We start from the raw sequence: 6,249 nt of genomic DNA, 5'->3' as shown, positions 1-6,249 counted from the left end.
CTTGCTGGGGAATGAGGATCCTTCTGTATGGGAGCTGCCTGCCGGCTTGCCCTGCACTGGAGGACCCTCATGTCCCAGCCAGCCCCTCTGCATCACACTGAGCCAGGGGAGCGGTCCTGGGCTGGCAGGCTGGCCCCTAGCCTCCCTGCCAGCTGAATGTGTTGTGGTCCAGGGCGCACATGTAGACTGTGCTCAGGAGCAATAAACTCCAGTGTGATAAGTACCAGAGTTTATTGCATCACGTTAATATGCATGTGTAGATGTGCCCAATGTGCTACAATAAAGGACAGCTTTGGGGCTTGTAGGAGTGAACAAGCTGTTACTTCTTAAAAAGGAATGTTACTTCAATGACATAGGAACTTTATTTGGAATTTTGAAACAAATCAGGTCCCAGCTACTTTATGAGATGAATATCAAGCTACATTAAATTAAGAGCACTAGGAACATAGAAATAGTAGAGCCCCACCTATTTAACAGTATCCTTCATATGTATTACTAAGAACTCCATTGATGTACTATGACATGGTATGCTTGTTCATAGTCCCTTAAAAGGCTTGAATTCTCTGGGTTTGGGATTCTTGCTGCTTTTTTTTCTCCCAATATGGAAAAGGAAGAAGCAGCAGCTGTTCACTACAGTGTTACAATGCTGCATGAACAAGTGGTATAAGATAACTTTGAGGACTAAAAATACGACATAGAAACTTTTGGTTCTAAGTCAAATCCATCCCAGCATCCTTGCCAGGGATGTCAAACATAAACCCCATGGGTTGGATCTGGCCTGCAGAGGTGAGTCATCTGGCCCGCAGGGCTTCTCTTTGGCCATACAACACACTTACATAAATATGGCACACTTCTTGCAATGGCTCCCAGAGGCAATGTGTGGGCAAGACTAGCACCCCTTCCTTATCAACCATCATATTTTTGGCTTTTGATTACCATTTTACATGCAAATCAGTGGCAGGGTAGTGAGTAGTGGGGGGCATTAACCCCCCTATGCTGGCCACACTGACACAGTGTTTCTGGCAGCCTGGTTCCGGAGGTGGGTTGTCTGGCCCATGAGGAGCCCTGTAGTCCAGAACCAGCTTGTTCACTCCTTTGATTTTGACACCCCTGTCCTAGATCATTAGCAGTGCCAAGCTGCTGGACTGTCTGCTATACTGAAGAGCCATTTGGCCTGTGCTAGCACTTGGTCTAGAAGACTAGCTTCTACCAATGTGTGACAACATTTTTTCTGGACACATCAAATAAAGTAGGATATCAAGAACCTTGAGTGAGGTGGTTAGCTGTATTAGCCTGGAGTCAGGCAGATGAGAGGGACATGTGGAATCTTATTAATTTCCTTGTTCAGAGGCATGAGCTTTCTTAAGATTACAGCCACTTCATCAGGTGCTGTGAATGGACTTGTCAAAAGCCTTTTCAGATTTATCTGCTTCTCATCTAAAGGCCATTAAAAATCCCCTAAGGCAGAGCACTGAACCTTTTTTTTGTAGTAACTTTGTGAAAACCAAGGGTGCAGACAGGCAATCATTGAACTGTTCCAAAATGTCCACAACTAAAAACTGATTCACAATTGTGTGAACGCTATGGGAGGGGAGTGTTTGCTCTCATACTTTGGGAGTTCCAGGGGTGGATGATCTGTGACTGGGATATTTCCACTTTCCTGCTATCCCTTTTTTACTAAACATGAGTTCAATAAACTTCAGTAGCCTGCAAATGACCAAAGTCTGCAGTGTGCTTGTCTGACTCAGAAAAGAGAAGGAGGAATTGCTTGGTTCCCAGGGACTGTGGGGGGACACATGATGAGAGGCTGCAGTTGCATAGAGAGTGAAGACTTAGTGGATAGTTAGAAAGAAAGCTTTATTGAATAGGCAGTGCAAGGGAGCTCATTAATTAAATAGTTCCAACAAAAAGGGAAAAAGGCAGCAGTCAAGTTCTGGCTGTATACTAGGGGCCAGTTGCAGCAGAGAGGGGGAGAGAGAGAGAGAGAGAGAGAGAGAGAGAGTGTGTGTGTGTGGGAGGGAGGGAGGGAGGGAGGGAGGAAACGATGAGGAGAAGTGCAGCATGAGATGTCTGGAGGACCAACCAGACCCAGGTTACAGAATGTTTGGTGTCTATGCATAATACTGAAACTGTTCACAGTGAGCTGGTTCAAAATAATACTTGATTTTCCAGATTTCAACCATTCTAGGTGGAGTTAAACTAGTTTAACAGATTCGTATGTCTGTCCACTTCAGGTTTAAACTGCATTTAAACTGTCCTAAACCTTGAGTGCCTATGCCCTGAGGGTGCTCATTACTTCAGATCTCAAATAGATGGACTGGTCATGAAGACGATGGTTATCAACTGTTCTCTCTGCACACTAGGACAGGACATGAAGTAACCAGTCTAGATTGCAACAAAGGAGATTTTCAATTTTCTAATTTCCATCATTGGAAGATTAAATGCGGGTTAGAAAATCATGTGGATGGGCTATTTTAGACATGGCTTGTCCTGCAGAGTTGGACTAGACCTCCTGAGGTCCTTTCCAGTTCTGTTTTCCTGATTCACAGGTTCAGTCTCCCCCAAATCACTTAAAAATGAGGTCACTTCCTCTGTCCCCAAGAAACCCTTTATACCAGCTGTTAGAGAAAAAATTCTGTACCCTTACTCCTGACTGCCTACCCAAGACACTAAAGGTCTTCTATTATGCTTTATGTTCAAATGTGGCATGTTTGCTTGTAGGCCTCACTGAAACATTGCTCAATATATACTGCTTACACAAAAGCTTTGCTAAAGCATTGACCAGAGTAGGTTTAACCAGCAAACCTGATTGATGCATGAACTCCTTATGTGAGCTAAACTTGATATGTGGATAGTCCAGTGCTTATATGACCTTCAGGAAATCGTTGCCTCTTTATTAGGCATATAAGAAAATGGGACTGATGCTTAACATTTAGAAAATTCCTCCATCAATAGCTCTTACTGAGCAGTCCCCAGCTGTGGTAATTCAGATTTATGGTGAGACTCTGGAGAATATTGAAAATTTCTCATACTTCAGAAGTCATCTATTACAGAAGTCTGACATTGACGAAGAAATCCAGCATCACCTTAAAAGTGCAAGTGCAGCCTTCAGACGCCTGAGGAAATGGGTATTCGAAGATCATGACATGAGATCCAAAACTAAGCTCATGGTTTATCAAGCAGTCGTGATCCCCACTTTACTGTACAGAGCTGAGATGTGGACAATGTACAGGAGACACCCCAAGTTGCTGGAGAAGTACCTTCAGTGCTGCCTACAGAAGATCCTTCAAATCCAGTGGGAAGAGAGATGCATCAACATTAGTGTCCTCTCACAAGGAAACACCACAAGTATCAAGGCAATGATCATCTGACATCAGCTTTACTGCATGGGCCAAGCCATCTAGATGTCTATGGCAAAGTGGGACTCTCCGCCTAGCCTCAGTGCTAGGTTCTCCACTTGCCTTTGGGCACACCACCCACCTGACTCGCCTGCCATGCCTTGTTCTTAATTAATTAAGAAGTTAATTAAGGTGGGAGGCTGCCCATTCTTGCCCTGATGCCAGGGGTCGCTATCTGCGGCTCCATACCTCCCTACACCACAGCCCATGCCTCGTAGATGGCATCCAGATGACACAGTGCTCCCGGCCTACAGCCAGACCAAGCTTAGGCCTTGTCCTCAGGCCTCAGTCACACACACATTCATACCGCCTTCCTCTCACTAGGGCCTCACACACTCCACCCTTTCTCACAGAGTCTCTTTCATGCGTTGACAACTTATTCTGCCTTGCTCCCTCTTAGAGTGGGCCCCTTAGGCCATAGGCTTAGCTAGTCCATTCCTTGGGTGGCAGTAATACCGTGTTTTGGGCCTCTCTCGCAACCATCACCGGGGTAACGGCCAGCCAATTACCTGACCAGGTCTAAGCTTGCTCTAGCCCCTTCCAGGGCAACTCTATATATCGATATGTACTGGGCCCTCAGCCCTCTGGTTCTTCTCTCCCCCCCACCCCCCAACTGTGGTACCTCATCTCTGCCTCCTTTCTGGTGCTACCCCTCAACAGGGCGTTTTTATCCGACACCACAACTGGTGCTCCAGGGTCTCACGGGAACCCTCACTCCCCCACTGGAGCAGCAGGTCATTGGGCTCACTACAGGTCTTGCTTTTGACCAACACTCAGCCTCCCAGCGGTGGAGGACTTACCGGGGTCAGGACTCGCCCCTCTCTCTCAGGCTGAGCCCCCCTTTACTCAGCCTCTCGCCCAAACTACAGCCTCAGACGTCTAGAGACATACCTTGGCCTATTCCCCCTTCACTCAGGGCTCCACACCACCCCCTTCACTCAGGGCCAAGAAGCTTCCCTGCCCGGTGGGCTCAGGTGGCCACAGCCATACCTGGCCCCAACTGCCTCTGGTGTTACACAAACCCACCTGAAGGTGAGAGCTAGGGTTAAGGCACCCCTACACACCTTTTACATGGGTTATCTGGCATTTCCTGGCGGCTCCCGCACCACCAGGCCACCCACTCCTGGCAGGTCATGCCCAGGACCAGGAGTCTCCAAACCATCCCCTACAGCTCCTCCCTTACCTCCAGGATGATACATGAAGCCTTGCAGCCAGATGATATTGCTGCCAGCAGGGAGCTGATCTATTTATATAGGCAGCCAGGGATCTAAAATGGCCGCCACAGTCAAGCACCTGCTGGCAGCTTGGCTCAGGTCTTAAAGTGACAGGCACCACCAATGCCCTGCCACACACCTCTCCCCTTAAAATGCTACCTGGGGGAGGTTTCCCCTGCTGCTCCTCCAAAGCAGGCTCCCCTCAGAGCCTGTGAGAACCCTAATGTGGTGAGCACCCCAAAGGTGCTCTGCCACAATGTCCAAGTCCAGATCCCTGAAGCAAGTTTTATTCTCCCAGTTCAGTCAAGATGTACATTCAAGAGAATGGCAGAGAAAGCATTTCAAGGATGTCTTCAAGGCCACTTTAAAAAAAAATGTAACATCAACATCAACTTGTGGGAGACTATCATCTAGGACTGCCCCAAATGGAGGAAGAGTCTGTTGCAAGGATCTTAGTACTTTGAAACCTTACAAGAACAACAGGAGATGGAAAAGCAGGACTGGCAGAAACAGCGTATTGTAGATCAAATCAGGAATCCAGAGCCACCCACTCCATACGGAAATATGTTCCCAAGTTGCAACAGAGTCTGTCTATCCCAGATCAGTCTCATTAGCCATCTGCAAACAATCATCCTCAACTGCAAGGGTCTGCTAGTGATGAAGACTAGAACAGGAACACCCAGGTCAGGGTGTGAAACAATCCAATGGTACAGGGCGTTTTGAGACATTTAAGATACAGATGGAATGCAGTATGTAATTGTCATAACCCAATGATTTTTAGTGCCTCGGCAACATTGGAATTTTCCCGCCACATGGAGCTTTCTTTGCACGGTGGATTTCTCAGCTGCAGAGAGAAAACCCCGGTGCAAAAGAGTTCCTGCCACACACATGCAAATTAGTGTCCCACTATTGGTCAATTCTAAATTATTCCTATGTGGCGGCTAGCAATTGGCTCGCTAGCTGTATAAAAGGTTAGAGCAGTTTCCGCCCAAGTTGGAGGAGAACCCCTCAACCATCTCGTGGGGAACTCTAAGCGCGCTGTGGAGCCTAGCAAACTCCGCGCGTGTCTTGGAGGAGGACTTAGGGACCTGATCAAACTCTAACCACTCCCCGTCATCGTGGAATTATTGACGTACCCCGTGTGAAGCGCTCGTGGAGTCGTACATTGACGACTCATTTCGGTTTGGTTCGCAAGAGATCTCACTTCTGTTTGTTTGTGTGCAACTGTAACTCAAGCAAGTTTCCTTCCTGCACTGTGACCATCGGCAGTGTAAGTAAAGCTTTCTTTGTACAACCAATATGCTTCCGTGCCTAACTCTACTCCGTCGTGGAAAACCCCCACCTGACGGTCTGGGCTACTGGCCATAGCCTTAGACCGCCCTTGGTCCCGACATGGCATCACGAACAGGATACGGGGAAGACACAATGGAGTTAGAGTTAGTGAGAAACTGCCCTTGGTGCAGTGGAAAACAGCACGTAACAGAGGCCGAAGAACTAGAGGCGCATATTGCTTATCATCAGGCGGGCAGAATGGGTGAAAGGCCCATCAGCGGCTACTTTTCGCTGAAGGGAGAAGAGAAGGAAGCACATCTTCACCCCGGAGCTTTCGGGTGTGTGATGGGTGGAGAGCGGGTCCT

This window comes from Alligator sinensis, unplaced genomic scaffold (genome assembly GCF_000455745.1).
Source record: "Alligator sinensis unplaced genomic scaffold, ASM45574v1 scaffold54_1, whole genome shotgun sequence".
NCBI classification, from domain to species: domain Eukaryota; kingdom Metazoa; phylum Chordata; order Crocodylia; family Alligatoridae; genus Alligator; species Alligator sinensis.
Note: the sequence above shows the minus strand (reverse complement) of the source record.